The 25,177-nt window shown below is 44.2% G+C and overlaps 1 pseudogene; it reads left to right on the top strand.

The window, feature by feature from the left end:
• Positions 1 to 11,177: 11,177 nt before the first annotated feature.
• On the top strand, positions 11,178 to 15,242 carry LOC115471342 (annotated as a pseudogene).
• The last annotated feature ends 9,935 nt before the right edge of the window (positions 15,243 to 25,177 follow it).

Here is a 25,177-nt window from a genome sequence, read left to right as displayed (position 1 = left end):
GTGAGCATTTATTATTTACATACAGTGCATATGTGTTTGGTCAACCCCACCACCACCACCACCACCCCCCTCCCTCCCACACCCACCCCCCTCCCACCAACCCTCACCCTACAGCATGTCCCATCATTTTCCCCTTCCCTTCCCCCGTCCCCTCCTACCCCTCCCACGCCCTTCCTTTGCAGCTGGTGCTGCACGGGAAGTCTCTTCCCCCTCTTCGGAGCTGCTGCTCCCAGTGTCCTCCTCCCTATCCCCACGGCAGCCTGCGGCTTCGGCTGCACCGTGGAAATCGGGCCACCTTCTTGGTTGTAGTGGTCTGGCCACAGGACCCAGAATGGGAGCAGCAGGAGTGGGTGCAGAGGCTGAGGAGCGCAATGCCCACCTCTTAGCTGGTGGTGGTTGCTGGTGGTCAGTGGAGGAGGAGGTTGATGGCAGGGGCTGCTCCAGCAGCACGGGGGCTGAAGTAGGCGCGGTGCCCTGAGGGTGCAGGTGTTGGATGCTCTGCTCCAGCCGTCTCAGTTGCTGGAGCACCTCCTGGTGGCCTTCACGTTGCGCCTGGAGGAGTTCTTGGTGTGCTCGCTGCTGTGCCTCCAGTGCTTGGCGCTGCAGCTCCAGTTTCTGCTGGCGGTACTCCTCCAAGCGCACGTTGTGGCGGAGTAGTTCCGTGGCCAGCCGCAGGAGTTGCCTCCTTTGGGCGGATGGCCTCTGGCGGGGAGCTGGGCCCTCCTCCTCCTCACCAAAGTCCTCCGGTGCTGGAGGTGCGGCCTCTGCTGGTGCAGGTGGTGGTGGTGGTGGTGGCAGAGCCTGGACAGCTGGTGCAGGTGGTGGTGGTGGTGGTGGTGGCAGAGGCTGGACAGCCGGTGCAGGTGGTGGTGGTGGTGCTGGCAGAGGCTGGACAGCCGGTGCAGGTGGTGGTGGTGCTGGCAGAGGCTGGACAGCCGGTGCAGGTGGTGGTGGTGGTGCTGGCAGAGGCTGGACAGCTGGTGGTGGTAGAGGCTGGACAGCTGGTGCAGGTGGTGGTGGACGCGGAGGATGCACAGCTGGTGCAGGTGGTGGCGGCTGGACTGCTGGTGCTGCAGGCTGTGGAGGTTGAGGCTGGACAGATGGTGTAGGGCGTTGGCCTTGCAGGCCACTAGGGCCAGCCTCCTCTGAGTCTTCACCTGTATAGCACAAGAGTGAGGAATAGTGTTGGTGCAAATAACCCACTTTTGTCTTTCAGCATTCATATACATTGGTATGTCCCCCAACCTGATGACCCAGCAAAGAGATGGTGAGGAGAAATGGAATTGACACGGGTACGAAAGAGAGAGGCCCGCAGGCAGCTGGGTAGAGGTGGTGGATGAGCAGCCAAGAGAAGGACACCACTCACAACGTTGTGCACAAGCTGTTAGTTGTATAATTGTTAAATTGAACAACATTGCAGCATGTGTTGTGTTACTACTGACTTGCTAAACTGCATAGAACTGCTTTATGACCCCCATTACAGGCTCCTTCAGTTGAATGCATGTGGCCCACACTCAGTAGAGCACAGAGGTCACAGGAGGAACTAGGCACAGTTTGGTAATGGGAAAATAGGAGGGAGTAGTAGGGAAGGACGGCCCCCAGAGTTCTGCCACAGTAGTAACCTACACACACCCATAGGAGCCAACTGGAAAGTAGTATTGGGGGTGCTAAGCCCAGTGACCAACACTCCTCCCTGCACAGCTACATGATCTTTCCTCAATATTGGGGGTGCTCTCACACACACACAGCACCCACCCTGTCTGCTTGCTCCTATAACACACATGACCACTACCACTACTCAAATAGAGCTTACAATTAATTCTATAAATATGGGCACACAGGACAAGTAAGAGGAAACCCAATGACAACGGTAGGGATAGGGAGTAAGGGTAGAGAGCTAGTGAGTAGGGGTTACCAGGTCACAACAGCATCATAAAGGTGGCCTGTTAATATACAGAAAGACAGCCAGAGATACTCCCCCCCCATCCCCACCCACACCCACACCCACCTCCCTCCTCCTGCCCCCCACTCCTCACCTCCCTCCCCCTGACCCCAACTTCTATAACACAAGTGTACTGCAGCACAACAGATACCCCAACTGCATAATGAAACACCTACCTGAGTCCTCAGCCTGGCCCGAGGTGTCCATGGAGCCAATCCCGTGGATGCCCTCCTGGGGTAGGAGGGAGTACACCATCAGCTCCATTGGTGTAAGATTGGCAGTGTCATTGCCTGGGGGATTGGCCCCTGCCTTCCTGCGAACATCCCTCCTCAGCTTCCGCCACTTCCTCTTGCAGTCCTCCACGTCTCTCCCAGCATGGAAGACAGCATTCAGGCTGTCCCGTACTGCCTCCCATTCCCGCTGCTTTACTGTTGCTGCCAGCCTCTGCCCTGTGGGAGCAAACAGACTCCGGTGCCGCTGTACAATTTCTTGTACCAGGAGCTCCACCTCTGCCTCGAGAAAATTACCCTTCCGGGTCGGCGGCATGCGTGGTGGCATTGTACCAATGGTGTTTTCGAAAATACGGAGTGGGCGTTTATATAGGCGCCAAGAACGCCCATTGAGACGGGGGAATAGGCGTTTCTGATTTGGGCGCTACTTTTTCAATTATACACATAATTCCTAAGCGTGCCCAGCTCAGATAGCGATTAGGAACACATGCTTTCGATTATGAGTAGATAAGTATGGGCGTCTCCACCTGCCTTCCCTTTCTTCATTGCCATTTTACCTGCCATTTCCTGCACTGAGACCTTGCCGGTTGTTCGTAATAATCATTTACAGGGTTTTACCCTCACTTAGCATGCTTGGGTACACCTGTGTATTTAGGGGGGGGGGGGGGAATAATTGTTGGCCCTCAGCCACCACGCCTTCCGTTTCCTGTCTTCCACATCGCCTGATGCTCCCTTCCTTTCTCCCATTCTCTCTGCCTGGTTGTAGCAGGCAGTGTGTGGGGGCCACGAATTTGCTACACTCACCCCAAATCAAGCACCCCTCGGTAAGGGTCATTTCAATCAGGGAGATGTGCAGCTAATGTTCCAGAAGATAAAAGGCGCACTACACAGTCTTGAAACAGACGTTCATGGTAAGCTCTCGTTTGTCTGCCACCTCTTCTCTTTGTGCTCATAGTCAAGGAGTGTGCATTCACTGTATGTATGTAGTCTGGAGTCAGATGTTAGGTAGCTCTGTTTTCACCAGGTTCCTGTGCACTGTACTGTGGGGTTGGCAGGTCCTCAGTGGTGTGGGCCAGCTGTTGGAGGTGCTGTATTGGTTCCCGGTAGCTTCCATCTTCCTTGTTTATGTGGTGTACCCCAGTCCCCATTTATGAAGTGGCCACCCATTCTCAAGGTCCATAGGCGGGGGAGGGGAGAATGATTAATGCAATGGATGTGTATAGCACTTTATGCAACACCTTCCTAAATTGCTCCATAGGTAGTAGGGTAGGGAACATGCACATTACATTGTTTTTAATCGGTAGCCTGGACAAAATGATCGAGGTGGCTACAGGTAGTGCCACTGAGGCCTATGACGTGGTGGTGAGGGAAAGGGGTGTGTGTACAGGTACCAACCCAAAGTAACTGGTGGTGGATAAAGCCTGGTGGCTGCTGTGGCCTAGTGGTTAGAGCACCAGCCTTATAATCATAAGGTTGCTGGTTCAAATCCCACCTAAGGCAAGTCACTTCAGAGACAAAGTTGGACACAAACCCAGAATACTTGAATGTAACACACCTTGGTTCACTACTGGAGAAAGTGTGATCACACCTGCAAATAATGAGCACCATTGTTATTTGTGCCCTTCCCTAACACAAGTATTACATTGCAACTGTGATGAAGTAACCATCCATCTATTGGGTTTCCCATTGTTTCCCTTTTGCTCCTCAGCATTATATACCATAGCTGATGTATTCAATGTGAAAATATGAGCCAGCTGTTTGTAGGTCCTTCTTGGGCCCCCCCCCCCCCACCCCACCAATGTGGCTTGTGGGTAAAGATATGTGTCCATCAGACAGCAAACACTGTGTATGTGGTACCTGGAGTTATGTGGAAGTGTGTACCTGGCAGATCACACGTGGTACACTATTAATCTCTTATTGATGGCACTCTGTAATGTGGGTCAGTATGGTGGAGGGGAGGGAGGGAGGAAGGGAGAGAGAGATGCTGGCTGGCCATTTTTATTAATGAACACAAATATCCATCCAGCCTCCCCGGCCCAACCCCCCTGCACATATGGGCCATGCAGGTTGGAATGAACAGGTGGCGTTCTGTCTGGCCAACATTCTCAGACATACATCACCTTCTCATTCACACAGCACATTTAATGCTATGCATATTGCTGCCTCCTTCCTCTCAACTCAACAGCACCATTTGGTGATATGTAATGCACAAGGGAGACAAACACACACACACACACACCCTGATAGTTATATTATAACAAAAATTTATTTGCCCCCCATCCCCACCCCCACCCCTACAAAATAACCCCAACAATGCCCTCCTCCCCCCCACAACTCCCCACACACCCCAACAATTCCCTCCCCCACCCCCCACAGAACCCCCAACATTTCCCTCCCCCCACACACACAACCCCAACAATTCCCTCCCTCCCTCCCCCCACACACACAACACCAACAGGCCCCCCTATTTAAATTAAGGGCGGCCACGCCCTCTTAGTAAGGCCCTCTGTAGCAGGGCAATGAGCAGCCCCAGCAGTACCCTTAGTGGGCCCTGGAGCTGCTCATTGCCCTGCCGTAGGGCTGTCACCTCCTGCAGCAGCTGGTGCTGGCCAACTATAATCTGCTGCTGGCCATCTACCAGCTGCTGCAGGAGGCGCACTACAGTCGCTGGCCCAAAGGCTGGAGGTGGGCCAGGGGACATGGATGATGGCCCAGGGGATGGAGGTGGGCCAGGGGACACAGAAGCTGGCCCAGGGGATGGAGGTGGGCCAGGGGACACAGAAGCTGGCCCAGGGGATGGAGGTGGGCCAGGGGACACAGAAGCTGGCCCAGGGGATGGAGGTGGGCCAGGCGATGGTACTGCAGGTGGGGAGGGGTCCTCATGCAGGTCTATAATGAGGACTCCCTCCTCCGAGTCCTCCTCCTCCTCTTCTTGCTGGTGGCCCGCCTCCTGGCCTGGCTCCTGCTCCTCCTCTTCCTCCATGTGCCCCTCCTCCTGCTCTTCCTGCTCCTCCTCCTCCTCCTGCTCCTCCTCCTCCTCCTCCTCCTCCTGGAGGTGGTGGCCCTCCTCATCTTCCCGCTCGGCTTCCTGCTGGTGGAGCCCTGTGTATGTAAAAGGAGTGTGATTGAGATCAGTGCATACAACATGGCTTGCATAGTGCAGTAGCTGGGTGGCGTGAGGCAGGGGATGGGGCAGGGTGTGGTAAGGCGTAGCCTATGCCCATGGGGAATGAGCTGCATCAGATGACATGACACAGAACCCTGGACCCTCCTCTGATACACACCACGCAGGACATGTTGCCATACCAAATTCATTGCTGACCAGCATGTTTGCATTGTGAGATGCAACGAGGGGTTGATGGGCAGTTGTTGTAGGAGTTATTGGGGGGGGGGGGCAGTGGGAAGGGTGTTGAGCACAATTCTTTTATGTGAGTTAGGCCATAACATGCAGTAAAAGTAGGGCCTCAGGCAACTGTACCAGGACACACTAATCAGCCACCACAGTAAGGGGAATAGTAAAGTGTGGCATATCATCTCATTCATCTCGGGGGGGATGGTCGGACGTTGCAAGCACGCTCATGGGAGAACCCCTGCAACCTGCATCCTTGATCTGGGACAGATATGGTATTACTAGGTGGCTATTAGGCACATGGGAAGTGATATTGTACAACACATTTGCTTTATTCATGAAATGTATGTAGTAATCTGTACAGGTGTCCTGTTTTTGAATACTTACGGCGAGCCCTGAGGTGCCTTCGCACCGCCCGAATGACGTCGGGCCTCTCCCGCCTCACCCTGCGGAACCGCCTCCGCAGGGACTCGAGGTCCCGGTGGACTCCAAAGCGTCTGTAAGATATAAGTTTGGAGAGCAGGGGTCAGGGGTGTTGGTCCTTTTGTCCCCTGCACACATTCATTTGCTATTCACATACCAGAGAGAGAGGGTCTACAGTGTTGGGGGGGGGGGGGCACCTCCATTGGTAGTGAATCATAGGAGCCACCTTTTTTCCATTTTGGGGGGTGGAACCCCCAGTGGAGATGACCCCTCCCTCCATACATATTTGATATTGGGGGGTGGGGTGGTGAAGCACCCACAGCAGCCACCGAGTTGGTTCCTATGCAGATGATGCCAGAGAGGTGGCCATGAGGCCAGACAGTACCGTTTGTATACATTATAATGTATGCTTGTTAAACTACTTTATATGTGTTATCATGACCATGTTATAAAGTATGGTATAGGTTTCATTGGTCTCATGCTTCCACTATTCAGAGGCTCCAAAGAGGGGTTGGAAAATGTGGCCTTCACATAACTAACGAAATTGTCACATAACACTAATAGAATAGTCACATACCTAACCTAACGAAATACATTCTTGTAGGGATGTGGGAATGGTGGTCGTTTCAATAACATACAAATTATTGGTGATTGTGCATGTTCCTATATTACTCATGATCCTTGCATGGACACTCCAGTTACTGCTGGTAACATTGATGACGGAGCTGTTATATGTGTAGGTACAGGAGGGGAGGGGGGTTGGGCCATAACCTTACCTCTCTAATCTTTCCCGGATGCGGGACCAGGCTCGCATGGCCTGCAGCCTGGGGGGCAGGTGGTGGTGCTGGATGAAAAGGCGATGGCGGTGCCTTAGGCAGAGCCGGACAAGCAGCAGGCTCTCCTCTTCTCCAAAATTTGGCTCCCTGCGTTGTGCCATTTTTCCACGTGTTGGAAAAGAAGTGCCTTATATAGACGACCTTGCGTGAGGGACGTCGTTTCATGCACAGCTCCATATATGGATGACCATTCCATATATGGCCCCTATCAGCACGTGGACGCCCTCGTAAGCATAGACGTCTTTGACGTGCACATGCCTGCAGGAGTGTGAAACGTGCCTTCTATAGATGAGTATGACGCACCCCACCCGACCCTTTTCACATATACACAATATACATTTACTGCATGTTCAGTAGGTGTACAGTGCATGCAGATCCGCACATTTAGATGGGCACATATGATGAATGTATGGGTGGAGCAGCATGATATGTCTGTAGTTGACACATATATGCGTTCGTCATATATTTCCGTACCTGGATGGCCTGAACAACATGTACTGTACTTGCGATACACCTATGTACATTATTTTACACACCACGTGATTTGGTCGTTTGCACCTGCAATAGTCGACCGTGTTAGGGCGCCCAATTTAGTCACGCTTATGCGCTCGTCATTTGATTGTTTTCTTACAGGGATAATCGATTGTCGAAAAACGCCCACACTATTTTTCCATTATACAGGTCTATTTTTGGACGTTATCGTAAGAACGCCCTAATTCGTACTTGGACGATCTTTCCATTTTGCCCCTCAATGCCAGTTATGCATGTAAGTTAATTGGAAAATTAGGAACTAACTGGAACTAACAACAAATAATCACTGAGAATTGGAGTTAATTGTTGCTAGTTGATACTAATTTGCAGCTATGTGCATAACTGCTCTTAGGGGCCCTTTTACTAAAGTGTGCTAAAATATGGGCTTAACGTGTTTTAGCATGGGAGTTTTCAATGTACTAAGTGGGGAATTCTATGTATGGCGCCTTAAAAATCAACACTGAAAAACCACGTGGTTAATATGATTTTATAGACTATGACTAAAGTAATGGTGTGTAGTTTATAGAATATGCTCATGCACCATTCTTGCAACTAAACTTTAGGCACACCCATTTAGGCCACCTAAAACCAGGCCTAAATACCCATTTAGGCCACCTAAATACCATGACTAAATATTCTATAATAGGGTGTATAATTTTTTGAAATGCCTACAACCAATCCATTGCACGCTTATGGCCACACCCCCTTTTCAACTGTGAACATTAGAATGTATGTGACCGCGTTGTAGAATACACCTAGAAAGTTGTGCACATTAATTCTAGTTAAAACTGATTAGTGCCATTAATTGGTTAAGTACCAATTATTGGTGCTGATTGACTTGTTAATGAATTAAGTTGTGCGCTCAATTTGTCCATGCTAGAAATTCAATGCTAGAGCCTGGACATGACCTGACATTGAATTTCTGGGCATAACACCAGTGGCAGTTAGCAAAATGCTAGCGCCACCAGTTGAATATTGACCCCTAAGATTATAAAATACTGTCATTTATGCACGCAACTGCAACTATTAGTTGTGATCATTTATACAAGCCATTGACATAGTGTAAGCAGCCACGCCTAAATATTTGCATGTAAATGTCAACTTATTCTAGTATTCTATAGCGGCAAATTACATGCATAATTGCTGATATAGAAGTTGCATTTAGGGGACTGTTCTATAAAGGTTATGGACCTTATTTTATAAAGGTTATTCTCATAAATTTATGCTCCTAAAATTTATGCGCATAATTTATGCTCCTAAATTAGGAGCATAATCTATTTTGAAGCATAGAGTATGCTCGTAATTTAGGAGCATAAATTTTAGGTGTATAAATTTAGGAGCATAACCTTTATAGAATAAGGCCCTTAGGGTCCTTTTACCAAGCTGTGGGAAAAAGGGCCCTGCACTAGTGGCAGGGACTGTTATTCCTGTGTGCCAGGCCCTTTTTACTGCAGCAGGTAAAAAGACCCCAGACACACACATAGCCACGCAGTAAGAGAGCTCTTACCGCATGGCCATATGGCAAGGAGCCCTTGCCACCACCCATTGAGGTGGCGATAAGGGCTCTTGCGCTAACCTGGCAGTAACCAGGCAGCATGTGGTGATGCCTGATTTCCACCAGGTTACCACCACGCAAGCCATTTATGTTTTTTTTTTCTTTTTCCCCTAGAAATGGCACATGCTCAGGGTGGGAAAACCACTGCTGCCCGCGTTGGGCTGGCGGTAGTCCCGGAAGAGTGAGTGATAAGCTTGCATTGGGCTTACCACCGCTCTGTAAAAGGGTCCCTTTGTGTGCAATATCCTAGTGCCTAAATTTTGACGACTTTCTCAGAATTGACCTCTAGGATCGTAAATTTTGGTACACGAATAGAAAGCTTAAATTTATAAGCATAACTTTTAAGCTCCTAAATTAAGATGAATTTTCAGTTGAAAACCTGGGGGGTGGGGGTCAATATTCAAAGCGATTTAAACAGCCAGAAGAGGATCCTAGCTCTTTAATGGCTTGTGCCAGGCAATCAGGGATATTCAGTGACATTTAATCAGATAGTGCCACTGAATATCCCCGCTAACTGTCCATGCCAATACTCACCAGTTTATAGGTGGTCTGGAACAGAGTTGGAGTGGAGCATAAACAGCTGATTAGTGGTGATTTTCAATCCACAAACTGGTTAATTCACTGCACACAGTAAGAACAGAAAAAAAGCTATCCTAAATTTATGTGGCAAGTTAACTGGGCATTGGTCTGAACATCATCAGGTGCCTGATTAACTTCCAGGTCGGCGGTTATACCTGGATATTCAGTTCCAGAAGCACAAGGACATATGCTAAATGTACAAGGAGAACCTGAAAAGAGAGTAAAAAGAATGCAGAGGAAAGCAGAAACTTGAGTCTGGGACCAACATGGTTAGAAAAAAAATGACCAGACAACAAAGGTAGAAAAAAGAATTTTATTTTCAATTTATTGATCAGAATATGTCAGTTTTTGTAATGCATATATGCTAGAACTGGTGTTAGACATGGCTTGGGCCCACATAAAAAACCTTACTCATTGGCCTTCAGTCTCCAACATAGTGGTGGTAAATCTCCAACTTTGGGATGGGCCGTCCTTTGCGTCTGTCAAATCTCCTGCACCTATGCAGCTAGTGTCCCTTCATTGGCAGAACCTGGGGCCTCAGGCAGAGCTGCGTCCTCAGCTATTGTGGGGGATGGTGGCTTGGCTGCATGTGGAATAGGAGATTCCAGCTGCTAGGGGGCCTGGACCTCTTTACTGTCTGATATTAATACCACCTCCTGATCTTCATAATGTGCACTGCCATAAAGGGGACGTGGCCATGGGCGGGATGTGGGTTTTCCAAAAATCTATGTGCACAGTTATAGAATATACCTGGTCTGCGCCTAATTTAGGAGCCAGTATTTACACCAAAAGAGGTGGCCAAGGGGAGATATGATTGAGTTCTACAAAATCCTGAGTGGGGTAGAACAAGTAGAAGTGAATCGATTTTTTTTTTTACTCTTTCAAAATGTAGGAATACTAGGGGACACTCAATGAAGTTACATATAAACACTTTTAAAACAAATAGGAGGAAATATTTTTTCTCTCAAAGAATAGTTAAGATCTGGAACTCTTTGCTGGCGGATGTAGTAACAGCAGTTAGCATATCTGGGTTTAAAAAAGGATTGGACAAGTTCATGGAGGAAAAGTCCATAGTCTGCTATTGAGACAGACATGGAGAAGCCACTGCTTGCCCTGGGATTGGTAGCATAGAATGTTCTACTATTTGGGTTTCTGCCAGGTACTTGTGACCTGGATTGGCCACTGTTGGAAATAGGATATTGGGCTAGATGGCGCAAATGGATGTGCCTAGAGTTAGGCGCAGTCATGGCTGCTAGGCATATTCTATAAACCATGCCTAAATCTAGGCATGGTTTACAGAATATGCCTAGGTGGAAACATTTTCAGCACTGATTTTTAATGAGAGATATATAGAATCTAGTCCAATGTGCATAAAAATATCAGCTTTGAACTCAGTGTTAAACCACCAAGAAAAGGCCTGGTCCCTGCCAGGCTATAAATAGTCCCGATGTTGTAATAAGAACTTATCCTACCTTGGCTAGTCTTCCTAGTCTTCCGAAAATCTATGTGCATGATTATAGAATGCACCTGATCCATGCCTAACGTAAGCGTCAAATATAGAATCTAGTCTCTAATGCAGAAATTATTATTGCAGACATTGTATGGACTGAGAATGAATAGGCACTGTGACTTGCAGTTAGCGCAGAAGTCAGTATGAACTCTTATTTCAGGAGGAAATAGCGATTAATAAGAACAATATTGACATTGACATTATTGTGATTTAACTGATAATATGACAGATGATGCAATGCAGTTAGCTACACCTTCAATGATCATTCCTCTGTATGAACTACATAAAAGTCTTCTCCAAAGTCCTGGGAATGCCCCCAATGGTGAATACAGAGGTTTTGCATCCAATATGCCTTAACTTTGGTTGTTAGGTGAAAAGCTTTACCACAGGTTAATAAATAGGCCTATGCATTATAGTAGTTTAGCAGTACAACTAATTAACATGGTTTGCAAATATAGGGCTTCTTTTACTAAGCCGTACTAGCGATTTCTGCACGGTAAATGAGAGGAAACCCATAGGAATTGAATGGACTTTCTCTCATTTGCCATGCAGGGAATCACTAGCGCGCCTTAGTAAAAGAGGCCCATAGTTCTGATACTGGCAAAACACAGATATTGACTGTTTATTTAGCTAAATGATCTGGGCTGCTTGTTTAGAGTATTTTTTAATTGTTCACTTGCCATTTTACCTTTTTTTTTGTTAGAAATCTAACAAATTTCTAGCAAAACTGCAATCTCCAGCACTGCTATAAATCCCAAGGAGTAATGGATTATATTTGAACTGAATATGATAGGTACTAGACAAATAAACAGTCTACAGCACGTGACTATAACTTTCAAAACTTTACTACTCTTATTAATTTGGATTAGAATCTACTGTGTGAAATTTGTAGGTGTGTGACTGTTTATGCTCAGCAATAAGGCCAAGATGCATCAACCAAATGTAAAAGAAAGTAAAACGTAAAAGTTCTTACCAAATTTGAAAAAACGAAGAATGCACTAAAAAACACCTCAGAAATGTTCGGTGCGGTATTCAAAAGTCGGATTCATGAATACCTTCGGTAAAGTGTCGGTACGTAAAAAAAAAAGTGCCTATGGACGTCCGTTATGGACGTCCTTTAAGGACGGCCTTCGCCCCCCCCCGCCCGAGGTCGCCGCTGCTCCCCGCTCCCTCCTGCATTAAAAAAATCGTGATTTTAGGCAGCCCCGGCGCCCCTCCCTTCCATCCTTCCTTCCTTCCTCTCTCTCTTTCTAAACAGCTCCAGCCATCCTCCGCCCGTGCCCCGCCCCCGCCCCCCCTGAGGTCATTACCGCTGCTACCCCTCTCCACCGGGCCCCCCCTCTGTCTTACCGGGCCCTCGCAATGCCTCTCACCTCTGTGTGAAGGCGCTGCAACGGCAAGAACAGCTGATTCTCTTCGCTGAAGAGTCTTCGGACGTCCCTCCTTTCGTCCAGGGCCCACCCTCAACTGACGTAGGTTACTTACGTCAGACGAGGGCGGGCCCTGGATGAAAGGAGAGACATCTGAAGGATCTTCAACGAAGAGGATCAGCTGTTCTTGCTGTCGCAGCGCCTTCACACAGAGGTGAGAGGCGCTGCGAGGGCCTGGTAAGATGGAGGGGGGAGCAGCAGCGATGACCTCAGGGGGGGCGGTGGGGGCGGGGCATGGGGCAGAGGATGGCGGGAGCTATTTAGAAAGAGAGGAAGGAAGGAAGGAAGGGAGGGAGGGGGCCGGGGCTGCCTAAAATCACGATTTTTTAATGCAGGGGGGGAGCGGGGAGCAGCGGCGACCTCGGGCGGGGGGCAAGGACGCCCATAAGGACGTGTTATGACGTGTCTGTATGCCAGCTCCGGCCTTACCGACAGCTCTGACCACACGTTAAATATATAGGGGTAAATGAGTCGGTGCAATCGTTGGTATGGTTAGTGCATCCCGAATCGTCCACATTACAATGGTAGTTACTTGTTTGTATTCTATTTTCGTTACCTGCTACCGCTGTCGGAAAAAAACTGTTTAGTGCATGCCACGGTTTACTACTTGTTCGTTAATGGCTTGTTATTGGCTTGTTAAAGTTTAGTGCATCTGGCCCTAAATCCTTATAGAAAAGAAAATAATTTTCCCAAACTGTGCTGAATATCTTTTCAAAAGCATGACATCAATACCTTGAATGGAATAAATCCAGTTGTCTAGTCCTTAATATGACTCAGGAATTTTGTAGCATAAATGCTATTTTCTGATTAAAATCTACATTTTAGTAGATTTCTGTGGCTTTGTACTGTGCTTTTCAGGGAGTTCAATTTGTTAATTTCAATGCATTTAGGTTTCTTTATTCTTTTTATGTATTTTCCTTCTCAAGGAATAATCATCTAGCACTACACACCCTTATACTTTTAGATTATCTGAATCCCTGTACTTTCTGTTGTATCTGTCCTGATGCATGAAATGGTGATCACACTTTTGATGTTGACAACTGTAATTTTATTTTTTAGTTCTTTCAGCTGCTCCAACAGAGACACTCTAAGTCTTTTAACCTATCATCTTGATGCAAATTAAAGCTTCCTGAAATGTAATGTGCTGACAAAGTGCAAAAGTTGACAGCTGTGTCTCTGACTCTACAAATTCTAATACTGTATCTTAAAACAGTGGTTGGTTCATTCCCACAGAAACATGCTGGCCTGATTCTTGATTGTGTCTTATTCTGAGCAACTCATATTTTGTGTGTCTTATGTTATCATTCAAGAACAATTAACACTGGACATTGCATGTCTTTTTGGTAACATATGCAGAGAGGGGTGATGAACTCATTTTTAGAGCAAATTTTACAATGCTGCACTGCCAAAACATTTTGCAGCATTGGCATCAGTTCATGGAGTTGTTACTGTGATTGTACATAGTTCACAATGAGTTAGTCAAGTGTCTTACTCTTTATTGGCTCACCAATGAATACTACAATGATTACATTATTTCCTGTCTTGTGCTGCATAAAGGTTCCCTTTTGCTTATTGGATTTAGGTTTTGGAACTTTTCACACAAAAAACTAACCACCTATTCTGAAGGGTCTATCCATCTGTCTGTGTGTATATCAATCTGTATGCAATTGTTTATGCATTTGCAAACAGATGCACACAGTAGTGAAAAAGGAAAGGAAGAACAGCCACCAAGAAAGTGCAAGAACTGAGTAGCAGACAAAATGGCACAATGGTGAGGATCCCGAGCTCAGGCATCAGAAAAGGAGGAAATGCTGGCTCAAGCCACAAGAGAAAAAGCAAGGAACTGGGGAGCTCAAACTCTGCCACTGGAAGAATGGGGGTGTCAGCCCTGGGTGTAAAATAGGCAGCATAGTGGCAGGGAGGCCAAACTCTTCCACGAAAGAAGAGAAGATACTGGCCCAGGCCAGTATAGAAGCAGTATGGTGGTAGGGAGCTAATGACTTGGAGATGGAGAACTAGCAGGAAGATGGGAGCCCAAACCCTATCCACCAGGAGAGGGGTAGCTGCTGCCTTCAGCTTCAGAGGATAAGCCATAAAGTTTGGGAAGCAGGTAGCATGGGCTGTGAGAGGGGGTAAACATGGGTTCTGTGAGGGCTGTATGCTCACAGGGAGTGCAGCATACTATGAGAGTGGGTGGGTGCAGTAAGAGTCTCAACAGAAACAACGCACGTTCTTAGAATCTGTGGAGCTGTAGATCAGCCTGAAGAACTATGACCCTCAGAAAGACAAACATTTCTCTGGCACAGACAGGCTGAAGTCAGCCCCATGCCCAAAGTTCTTAGTCTGTGTACTGGGAGATCAGCAGCATTGTGATGAGGCAAAAGCAGTTGACATCCTCATAGGTATATATTGAGGATCTAAGGAAACTCAATAAAAACAAAAAAAAATGGTGAAAAAAATGACCAAGAAGTATGATGCCTGTTTGGCTTCATGGACGCTAATCAAGCAAATCCCTCATATCCTGGGACCTGACCTGAACAATGCTGGCAAACTCCCTTCTCTCCACAATGTGAATATGGTGGTCAATTTTGATGGGACGAAGTCTGCAATCAAATTTCAAATGAAAAAGGTGCCATGTCTGGCTGTGGCTGTTGGCCATGTGAAGATGACAGAGGATGAGCTGGTGTACAACATTCCCTTGGCCATTAACATCCTAGTGTCTCTGCTGAAGAAGAACTGGCAAAATGTGTGGGCACTGTATATTAAGAGCACCATGGGGGAACCTCAGGCCTGTATTAATCTCTCTGCAGTTGCTACAGGCCACAATAAAAATGGATCTCTCTCTCTATATATATGAAAAAAAGTGTGGGGGAAGGGGAAGGTCTGAGTTTAGTGGAATGGGCCATGAGGGTTTGACTGTTCTATGTCCACAAGAGAGTGCATGGAAGAGGTAGGGGGTTGAGTGGAAGGGACAGAAAAAAGTGGGAGAGAACATGGGAGAGGAGGAAATTCAAGAAGGGGAAGAAGAATAAACATCTTCTCTCAACACTCACTTTACCCTCACACAGTCCTTAGTTCCCTAGACAAATGCCAAACAACCTCATAAGCATCCCCACTCTTGTTACCCTAATCTCCTCTTACTACTACTACTACTACTACTATTTAGCATTTCTATAGCGCTGCAAGGCGTACGCAGCGCTGCACAAACATAGAAGAAAGACAGTCCCTGCTCAAAGAGCTTACAATCTAATAGACAAAAAAAAAAGTAATCAAATCAAATCAATTAATGTGTACAGGAAGGGGGAGAGGAGGGTAGGTGGAGGCGATTGGTTACGAGTCAAAAGCAATGTTAAATAGGTGGGCTTTCAGTCTAGATTTAAAGGTGGCCAAGGATGGGGCAAGACGTAGGGGCTCAGGAAGTTTACTCCAGGCGTAGGGTGCAGCGAGACAGAAGGCACGAAGTCTGGAGTTGGCAGTAGTGGAGAAGTGAACAGATAAGAAGGATTTATCCATGGAGCGGAGTGCACGGGAAGGGGTGTAGGGAAGGACGAGTGTGGAGAGATACTGGGGAGCAGCAGAGTGAGTACATTTCTTATACTACACATTCACACATACAAACATGTACAGACTTCCCAAAGACACAAAGGAGTTTTGTCCAGCTAAAATTAGAAGAGAATTGTCAGACTATTTAGATGCATATTGTACTTCAGTGTCAGCTGAACAATTGGTTATTTTTCTGAGAAAATCTAAGAAAAAACTACAAGATTTCTTCTTTCCTGCTTTGGATCCATCTTATCTAGCTGTCATTCAGAACTTAGAACTTGAAAATCAAGCTAGGCATAATTTCTTAGGAAGCAGATGGCAGGCTTTCAATCCATTGAAAAATATTGCCTTCAAAATGTTATTGAACAGGATAAATATGTGAGCATTAGACCTTATTTCCTCTAAGTTCCTTACACATTTTCTTCATCCACTTTATCATTGTATCTTAGCAATGATTAACAATAGTCTTAATTTGAGGCTTTTTCCTAGTCAATGGAAAACAGCAGTAGTAAGACCTATTTTGGAAAAATATTTTCTAGATTTAGTTTTCCCAGAACTTATAAACCACTTTCTAATTTAATGTTTGTTTCTAGAGTTGTAGAAAGATCTGTATTTACACAATTGCCACTACTAACCATTTCTATAGCACTACTAGATGTATGCAGTGCTGTACACATTATATGCAGGTACTTTCTCTGTCCCTAGAGGGCCTACAATCTATGTTTTTGTACCTGGGGCAATGGAGGGGTAAGTGACTTGCTCAAGGTCACAAGTACCTGTGGTGGGAATTAAACCCAGGTCATCAGGATCAAAGCCTGCTGCACTAACCATTAGGCCACTCCTCCACACGATTAAATATTTCATAGATAAGTGATTTTTTTTTTACCCAGAACAATTTGGATTTAGAAAATTGCATAGTACAGAGATAGGGAAGGGTGGCCCTCATAGTCTCTTTAGTCTTGTCTGCTGCCTTTGAGTACGTAGATCATAATTTGTTAATTAAAAAACATTGGTATTCATGGACAGGTATACAACTGGTTTAAGTAATTCCCTACAGATTGTCCATTCTATGTTTTACACAGCGTTCAGTGCTATCTCCACTTGTATATCTTAGAAACATAGAAATATGTAATCAGATAAAGACTATATGGCCAATCCAGTCTGCCCATCCATGCCAACTACTCTCCCTATAACTCCCTTAGTATATATAGTGAGATCTTTAATTCTGTCCTCACATGCTTTATGATGAAGACTGTTGACCATTCTAATAGCCACCATCTGGACCATCTCCATCCTCCATCTTTTTCAAGGTGCGGTCTCCAGAACTGTACACAATATTCTAAATGAGGTCTCAGCAGAGTCTTCTACAGGGGCATCATCACCTCTTTTTTCCTACAAGCCATTCCTCTCCCTATACACTCAATCATCTTTCTAGCTTTCAAGCTTTTCTACCTATTTGGCCACCTTAAGATCATCACATATGATCACACCCAAGTTCTGCTTCTCTTTCATGCACAAATGTTCTTCACCCATAAACTGTACCGTTCCCTCAGGTTTTTGTAGGCCAAATGCATGACCTTGCATTTTTTAGCATGAAATCTAAGCTGCCAAATTCAAGACCATTCCTCTAGCTTCGCTAAGTCCTTCCTTATGCTATCCACACCATCAGGAATGTCTACTCTATTGCAGATTTTGGTATCATCCACAAAGAGGCAAACCTTACCAGACAGCCCTTCAGCAATATCGCTTACAAAAATGTTAAAAAGAAGCGGCTCAAGAACTGAACCTTGCAGTACACCACTGTAACATCCTTTTTCTCAGAATGAGGTCCAAATACCACTACCCTCTGTCACCTTTCACTCAAACAGTTCCTAACCCAGTCTGTCACGTTAGGGCCCTAAAATCAAAATACACAACATCTAGTGCTCTCCCTTGATCCAACTCTCTGATCATCTAGTCAAAGAAATTAATCAGATTTGTCTGAGAAGACCTGTCTCTTTTGAAACTATATTGCCTCCGGTCCTGTAATCCATTGGATTCCAAAACTTTACCATTCTCTGTTTTATAAGTGTTTTCATAAAATTACTTACATCAGAAGTCAGATTTACCGGCCTGTAGTTCCCAATCTCTTCTTTACTTCCGCTTTTGTGAAGAGGGACCACAACTGCTCTTCTTCAGTTCTCTGGGACCACTCCCGACTCAGAAGCATTAAAGAGGTCAGCCTGCAGAGCCACTAGAACTTCTGCTGGAACTTCCTCTGGCACTTTTAACACAAGACTTGGACATTATAGCCCATTTCTTTGTGACTGACATAAAACTTATCACATATGTAGACTCTGAACAACCAGATATTTTTGCTTTCAATGATGGACTTGATAAGATTGCATGTTCCCTATTGTCCTCATCTTCTTTGTCTTATTACTAGTCATTGTTAACTGTTGTTCTGGTTGTCATTTTATTTTCTGCTCACCAGATCTTTTGTTGTCCCTTTTTCAAAATGTCTTTTCTCTCTTTCAAGTGTGCTTTCCTGTCATAGTATGGTGTTCCTTTATTTGGTTTTTAAATTTGATTTTAACCACTATACACCACTCTGTTATTTCCTAAACCATGCACCATCTTGGTTAACTAAGCATTGACTAAAATTCAAGCCTACAAAATTCTATTACTTTTGATAATAAGTTGTCATTTAAGTCATATATTCCTTCAGTTATTTATTTATTTATTAGGATTTATTTACCGCCTTTTTGTAGGAATTCACTCAAGGCGGTGTATAATAAGAATAAATCATACATGAGCAATAGACAATTCAGCAGTAAAAATATTCAAATAACAATACAAAGTATGGCATAGTACACTACTTACAATGTTAATTGACAGTGAAGGGTATAATGTCAACACAATATGCAATTGATTGTTTTAATTGACAGTGTAGGGTAAAAGCAAAGATGGAACATATAGATAGGTAAGAGAGTAAGAGGATTTAGAAAGTAAGGTGACTAATTTAAAGAAAGTTGCACATGAGTTCAGAGAGATGGTTAAATATTATCTCAGCTAGGGTAGGAGTGGATAAACATGTCCTGTTGCAGTATGTGCAGCCCAGGTCACTCATTGTGTGTGTGAGTGAGACTAACAAGTTAGTTACTTCTTCCATTAAAGGCCTGGTCGAAGAGCCAAGCTTTCACCTGCTTCCTGACGTAGAGATAGCTTTGTGTTAAGTGGAGCCTTTCAGGGAGTGTATTCCAGAGTGTGAAGGCTACTCTGAGAAGGCTCACTTGCGGGTATTTTGGTTTTCTTCATCTTATTTTGGCTTTCTTCATCTTATCTGGTCAGTGTACCCTTTTGTTGATCAACCATCACTTTATGAACTAGTCCATGCTTAGTAAACTTGACTATGGATGTTTTATACACTATCAATATATTGTATAAAACATAAGGTACTGAATTTGGCTCACAGAGCTTTCTTTACAGGATTGCCTCATTATTTATCTCAGTTATTGATTCCATATTGTCGTAGTAGGACATTGTGATCACAATCACAGAATCAACTAGTAATTCCTCTTATAGCCTGTACTAGAGTGGATTCTATAAGAAATTTGGCTTTTTTTGGCCCCCACATTATAAAAATATCATGCCACATGAACTTTGAACTGAGGCACAACTGGGAACATTTTAAACATTTCAAATGATCATTTGTGGATTCTTTTGAGGTTCAAACAATCTAGATTGCTATTAACCTCCAGATTCTATAAGGTGTGATTTGAGTTGCACATACAAATCAGGTCGAATTCTGATTAGAACGTGCAACCTAATTATTTTATTTATTTATTTGTATTTATTAACCGCCTTTATGAAGAGATTCACCTAAGGCGGTAACATGCATATCAGTGCTGATAATTGCCACTTAACAAGCAATTATTGACATTGGCATTAATTAGAATTTACACAAACAACTTTCTAAGCATATTCTGTAAAGTGATGCGTAGAAATTCTAAGATGTGATTGGAAAAAAGGGGTGTGATCATGGGTGTGGAATAGGCGTGTATTGGGCATTTCTAAAAACTATGTGTCCATTTAGAGAATACACCCACTCCGCGCCTAACTTAGTTGTAGGCCTCCTTTGAGTAATGCACTAGTAGAGTTCGGCACCAGGCCTTATAAAATAGTGCACAGGCAGATGCAATTGTTAATTTTAATGAATGCCAATTAACTTCAATAATTGGTTGTTAGCACCAAATTATTGTTAGTTAAGGGCTCATTACTCAAATTAAATTGCGTGTGCATCTTAGGCGTGCATATGAATTTGGGCACGCATTGAATCCAGGGGTATGCCTGCTCAGGAGCAGATATGATTGTTAGTATGTTAATTGCTGAAGTTTGTGCTTAAATTTAGATATTTTATAATCTCCACCTAGACCATGCATTTGGCAGCGTCTACATTAAAAAGTACATGTGTGCAAGCTAATGTGCATGCTTACACTCTTGCACTATTTTAAATGAGTCATTTTATGTGTGCATATTGCCACATACACATAAACATAATTGATCAAATTATACCCATAGTTGTCAAATCAGTTGGAAGTTATTAAAATTATAGTGTGTGAGGAGAATTTACAAAACAAGTATGTCCAGTACTAGAAAGAAATTCCTCTGGATGTGTGGTGGAATTTCTTGCTTCGTGTTTTTACCAATAAGAAGGTGAAAAGAATAACCAGTAACTATTTCGAAAGTCCTATGAAAATATATCATTTAGAACAGTGAACACAGTAGGGATAGGGGGAAATAGTTGCAGATTTCAAAACATTATGCAGTGTGAACTATTAATAAAACATAGACTCTGGCAGCTGATCTACTGATTCACGTCAGGTGGTAGTGGAAACCCCTATGTGCTACTCCACTGAATTCAATGGAATTGCAATGTGTTTCATATTAAAATGACAGATGCACAAAAATCTACATAACTATAATGATCTCTGAAATGGGTGCTGAGGCGAGATTTAGAGCTTCAGCAATATAGTTAGAAATGCTTGAAAGCACAAATTAATGTCTTAGAGATTGATAGGCTGGACATCAAAAAAAGACCCAGAATTTGTGTGTGTGTGTGTGTGTGTGTGGGGGGGGGGGGGGGGGTTCTGGCAATAGCAGCTTTAAATATGCTATATCAAATATATACAAATAAATAAATAAATAGGGGCACTATTGCACAAATGGGTGCAATATTGAATAGTGCAAGCTGTTTGCACATTAGGGTGCATTATTTGTGCAATATTGTGCACTATTGATGATATTGTCCCTGAAGAAAAGAAAAAAATAAAGCAACAAAAACCAGACAATATGAAAAACTCTGTAAATGACATTGGAAACTAAACAAAACAAAAATTTTGGTCCTGCACATCCCTAGTAGTCATATGCTGCTGTAAGTGAAATATGTATAAAAGCATCATGCTGCTGTCTAAACAGTTCTGTAGTACAGCACAGTCAATAGGTATTAGCCATAATCCCCCAGATTCTATATAGTGTGCCTATAGATCCATGCCAAAATCAGCATGGATTCTATAACAATGCACATAACGTAACAAGCTAATGAGCACTGATAACAGCACCTAACAGCAATAATGAGCATTAATTGTCACTGAATAGAATTTAGGTGCACAACTCACTAAGCATATTCTGTAACATGTGCAAGCAAAAAGGGGCGTGATTATGAGCATGGAAATGAGCATTTTGTTGGCATTCCAAAATTTAGGCACCTAGTTATAGAATATGGCCTGTTGCACCTAAATCTATGTGCAGGGATTTACACCACATTTTCACTGGTGTAAATGGATGTGCATGGATTTATGCACTGAAATATGAACTAAGCATATTTTTTTGTTACATTTGTACCCTGTGCTTTCCCACTCATGGCAGGCTCAATGTGGCTTACATGGGGCAATGGATGGTTGAGTGACTTGCCCAGAGTCACAAGGAACTGCCTGTGCCTAAAGTGGGAATTGAACGCAGTTACTTAGTTCCCCAGGACCAAAGTCCATCACCCTAACCACTAGGCCACTCCTCCACTCCATTCTATAGTCAATGCCTAAATCTAGGCACCGATTATAGAATACACTTAGTCAGAACTGATTTCAGCACCAGTTTTTAGGCTAGAAAGGGCAACAAGAATGCCGTATAGACTAGAGTCAAAACTCATAATGTGATACCAAAATGTACAAAGACTCTAGAGGACAAAACTTCAAAAGAAGTGCTTTTAAGTGGAGAAAAACCCTCAAAAACCTAAGGCAAACTGCCACAGGTTTAGAGCGGGGTTACTGACAACAGAAGTAACACTCGCCCGGTTCTATCACTGGTTATAAAAAAACTCCACGTAATAAAGCAGCTGGGTAATTTTTTACACTTCAGCTGAACACATTTAACTACCTTTTAAATGAACATAATGATTTTGCTCTTACAAAAACATACTGTCAAGTCCGATTCTTAAATGCTGAAATATCAACTGATAAGTCTACAGCATCAAAAAAATGAAAGCTTGATAACATGAATAAATCACTCCTGTCTTAGCGTTCAACGGGGGCCACCACCGTTTCACCCCGGCATCAAGGCTTCATCAGGAACAAAGCACTATAACATGATGCTGAAAATCTAAAAGAACATTTAAGTTAGAAATTAAACTGAGCAGGAAAGAATCAAAAATAAATAAAAAGAAGCACAAATACAGTCATGCATGAATCCGCTTACTGCTAAACGGAGCACCAAAAGATTCAAAATGGCGTCTCATCGTCATCAATAGACCACCTGGTATAAGTGGAGGGGCATAATCGAACAAAAATGTCTATCTCCATGGGCGTTTATCTCCGAGAACGGGTCCGTGAAGGGGCGGACCGAACCATATTTTTGAAAAAAATAGACGTCCATGTTTTATTCGACAATTTGTGAGCTGGGTGTTTTTGCTTTTCAGCGATAATGGAAAATGAAAGCGCCCAGCTCAAAAATGAATAAATCCAAGGCATTTGTTCGTGGGAGGGGCCAGGATTCGTAGTGCACTGGTCCCCCTCACATGCCAGGACACCAACCGGGCACCCTAGGGGGCACTTTTACAAAAACAAAAAAAAAAGGTAAAAGCTCCCAGGTGCATAGCACCCTTCCCTTGTGTGTTGAGCCCCCCAAACCCCCCTCAAAACCCACTGCCCACAAGTCTACACCATTACTATAGCCCAAAGGGGTGAAGGGGGGCACCTACATGTGGGTACCGTGGTTTTGGGGGGTTGGACGACTAAGCATTAAGCAGCACAATTGTAACAGGTAGGGGGGGATGGGCCTGGGTCCACCTGCCTGAAGTCTACTGCACCCCCTAACAACTGCTCCAGGGACCTGCATACTGCTGCCAGGGAGGTGGGTATGACATTTGAGGGTGAAAATAAAAAGTTGTGAAACATCATTTTTTGTGGTGGGAGGGAGTTAGTGACCACTGGGGGAGTCAGGGGAGGTCATCCCCGATTCCCTCTGGTGGTAATCTGGTCATTTAGGGCACTTTTGGGGGCCTTATTCGTGAAAAAACAGGGTCCAGGAAAAGTGCCCTAAATTCTAGCTACAAACGCATACTTTTTTTCCATTATCGGCGAAAGGCGCCCATCTCTGTTTGGGTGATAGCCACGCCCCAGACCCGCCTTCACCACGCCTCCGACATGCCCCCGTCAACTTTGTACGCTTCCGCGATGAAGTGCAGTTGAAAACGTCCAAGTTCGGCTTTCGATTATACCGTGTTATTCGTTTTTATGAGATAAACATCCATCTCCCGATTTAGGTCGGAACTTGGGTGTTTTTCTCGTTCGATTATAAGCAGGATAAGGTCCTCAATTTAACTTGCTATCAAAGTCTGCTGATTGGCTAATAAAAAATGTGCCAATCAATGGATTTGTTAAGACCATTAGGTTCCAATGAATTTAAGTCAAAGATCCACTGAGCCTCTCTTCTCTGTAGTCTTAACTTGCGGTTACCACCTCTGCTAGAGGGATCGATTCTGTCAATAGCATAGCACTGTAGATCTTCAAACTTGTGATTTTTCACAATGCAATGCTCCACCAATGGCTCTTTTACAGCTTGTCTACGGGTGTTTGATCTATGTTCCAAAATTCTAACTTTTAATGCTCTGGTGGTCATTCTCTTGTAAGATTTCAAACAGGGACAGCTGATTATGTAAACAACTTAATCTGACATGCAGTTCGTAAAATGACGTAAAACATGAAATTTATTTGTCTTCGGATTGAAAATCTGTTTGACTTGCTTAGTGATAGAACAAATCTGACAGATGCCACATTTAAGGTGGCCATGAACTTGTTTAACATTTTGTTTTCTCACAATTCTGAGGTCTGCTGGACTGATCAATTCATTCATATTGTTGCACCTTGAGTACGCAATCCATAAGTCAACGTTCTTAAAAGCAGGAATATATTGTATGATTTCCCCTCTATTTCTAATTAATCTGGCTAAATGGGGACTGGTCTCATTGTATCTCATGACCATGGTGAACATTTTCTCATCAGTTTTATCTTTGGTAGTGGTAGACAGAAGTAACTCTCTATTATTAAATTTGGCTCTGCGATAAGCCTTTTTAAGTACCTTTCTGGAATAGCCTCTTTCTGCCAAATCACTCATTAAATTCCTAGCTTGTTGTTTAAAGGTGGAAAAATCTGTACAAACACGTCTCAATCTTAACATTTGGGAGAAAGGAAGGCTGTTCCTCAATTGCACTGGATGACAACTGGAGTTATGCAAAAATGTATTTCTGTCTGTACTTTTCTTATACACCTTAGTGACAAAATGATCTTGAACAATTTTCACTTCTACATCTAAATAGTGAATACATTCAAAAGAGTGTTGTTCTGTAAATTGAATGTCACTATTACAACTGTTAAGCCACGTCATGAAATTATTCAACTCTAACATTGAACCGTCCCAAAGCATAAAAATGTCATTGATGTATCCCCCACCATGTAATGATGACATCCGAAAATGGGGACTGCTCAATCCACTCCTTTTCAAATTCAGACATATAGAGGTTTACGATGGAAGGAGCAAATGTTGCCCCCATCGCTACCCCACTGATCTGGAAATAGAATTTGTTGTTAAACGTGAAATAGTTCTCTTTCATGGCAATTCTTGCAAGAGTTAATAGAAACTCAGTCGGTATCTAATGTGATCTCTCTCTATTATCTAATATATTTTGTACAGTTTGCAAAGCATCTTCCTAAATCC

Source organism: Microcaecilia unicolor, chromosome 5 (assembly GCF_901765095.1).
Source record: "Microcaecilia unicolor chromosome 5, aMicUni1.1, whole genome shotgun sequence".
Taxonomy (NCBI): Eukaryota; Metazoa; Chordata; class Amphibia; order Gymnophiona; family Siphonopidae; genus Microcaecilia; species Microcaecilia unicolor.
This window is presented reverse-complemented; position numbering and strand designations above follow the sequence as displayed.